Genomic DNA, 2,283 nt, shown 5'->3' with positions numbered 1-2,283 from the left:
TTAGAGGTCTGATTGTTTTACCCATCTACCAACATGAGCAAGGACATGCTTCAGCTTGAATGGTTGCCGCAACCTGGGGTGAGTGAACAGAGGGGTCTCTGATGCAGGGGTGGGGGGCAACTCACCAACCCACAGGCTGTGAAGCTGGGAGGAGAAAATTGTTACTTGCTGGATTCTAAAAGTGCAGACCCTGGAAAGGAAACACTCACAGATATATACGGAGGAAATTTTTTTCTCTGAGATCATTTCTTTTTTTCTTTCTTTCTTCATTTTTTTTCAAGGTTTAGGGATTTTTCCTCTTTCTGTTTTTTAACAAGTCAACACACAAAAATCAATGTCATTCCTGTTCACCAATAATAAATACATTGAGAAAGAAATTAGAAAAACAATACTACTCACAATACCATCAAGAAGAATGAAATACTTGTGAATTAACCTAACCAAGGACATGAATGACCTCTACAAAGAAAACTACAATATTCTGAAAAAGAAGATTGAAGAAGACATCAGAAAAATGGAAATATATCCCCTGCACCTGGATAGGCAGAACCAATATTGTTAAAATGGACATACTTCCAGAACTGATATACAGGTTTAATGCAATTGTAATCAGAATACCAATAGCGTCCCTCACAAAACTGGAGAAAATACCTAAAATTCATAGGGAGCAAGAAGAGACCCAGGATAGCAGAAGCGATCGTGGGCAACAGAGCAAAGTGGGAGGCATTACATTCCCAGAATTCAAGTTCAACTACAAAGCTACAGTGGTAAAAAAAAAATAGTATAGTGTTGGCAAAACCCAGACATGTGGATCAGTGGAACAGCTAGTCAATTTTTGAAACAACTCCAGGCACATTCAACTATCTGATCTTTGACAAAGGTGCCAAAAACATACACTGAAAGATTAAACTCTTTGTCAAGTGGTGCTAGGGAAACTGGCTATCCAGATGTGGAATAAGATTGAATCTAGACCACATCTCTAACCATAAACTAAACTAAAATCAAAATGGATCAAAGATGTAAATATTAAAACAAAAACACTTAATCTCCTGGAAGTTAAAATTGGTAAAACTCTTGAAGACATCTGTGCAGGCAAAATTTTTTTGAACAGAATCCTAATAGCACAAAATAAAATACCAGAAATGGTATCCAGGGGATTATATGAAATGGGATTATATGAAATTAAAAAGCTTCTGCACAGCAAAGGAAACAACCAACAGAGTAAAAAGACAACCTAAAAAATGGGAAACATTTTTGCTAGCTACACCTCATACAAAGTACTAAGATTTAGAGTGTACAATGAACTAAAATTAGATCTCACAAAATAAAAGACCCAATAAAAAATAGGCTATGAATAGACAGTTCTCAAAAGAAGTATCAGTGGCCAATAAATACATAAAAAATATCCAACATTACTGGCTATTTGAGAAATGCAAATTAAAATAACTCTGAGATTCTAATTTCCACAGGATGAATAGCTATCATCAAGAAATCAAAGAATGTGCTCGCTTCAGCAGCACATATACTAAAATTGGAACGATACAGAGAAGATTAGCATGGCCCCTGCGCAAGGATGACACGCAAATTCGTGAAGCGTTCCATATTAAAAAAAAAAAAAGAAAGAAATCAAATAATAACAAAAGCTGGTGTGGCTGTGGAGGAAAAAGGAACCCTTTTACATTGTTAATGGAAATATAAATTAATACATCTACAGGGGACCGCAATATTGATTGTGCCCAAAGTAAGCTATGAGCAGTGCAGGCTGTAAAGAGTTAAATCCCTCATTTGGGTTATTTTAAGAAGTAATTCTGACTGAAGCTACATGACTCATGGAAGCACCTCATGAGCACCGTGATAGTGCACAGGGTAGCATGACCTTCCCACTAACAGCCATACCCAAAACCAGAGAAATGGCCTATGAAGCTGTGGAGCTCAACCCTGAAATAACATAACAGCTGAGGTTGGAGTAGCTCCCATCCAAATTCCATTCCCACAATTAAAACCTTCTTAGCTAGAGGACAATATTCTAATTACAACCATGTACTTTGTCTATTCTGTTCCTAATTTGAGAGTGGTTTGTCTCTTTCCTTTACAAGCCTTGCCTGCATTAGTTTCCATAGAAACTGCTTGACTGCATGTCCTCGTACATAGCTTGCCTTTATCCCAATTGATTACCAATAAAAATCAGTGGCTTAGACTGACTGGTGCTTTTGTTTGATTGAGCAGCATTGACCGTCCTGGCTCCCCACTTTTCTCTTCAATTCTGTCTTCTTTTTTCTTAGT

General features: G+C 37.2%; 1 non-coding gene across 1 annotated transcript; it reads left to right on the top strand.

Annotated features, from left to right (window-relative positions):
• Window positions 1–1,501: 1,501 nt before the first annotated feature.
• LOC147821603 (U6 spliceosomal RNA) lies at window positions 1,502–1,608 on the top strand. The gene has a single exon (XR_015446838.1). It is a non-coding gene; the product is annotated as a U6 spliceosomal RNA (small nuclear RNA).
• Window positions 1,609–2,283: the final 675 nt, after the last annotated feature.

The sequence above is a fragment of the Heterocephalus glaber genome, unplaced genomic scaffold, assembly GCF_053883595.1.
Source record: "Heterocephalus glaber isolate CG9 unplaced genomic scaffold, H.glaber_assembly_v1.0 deba00001729, whole genome shotgun sequence".
NCBI lineage: Eukaryota > Metazoa > Chordata > Mammalia > Rodentia > Bathyergidae > Heterocephalus > Heterocephalus glaber.
The sequence above is the reverse complement of the archived record's forward strand: the minus strand, read 5'-3'. Positions and strand labels throughout refer to the sequence as shown.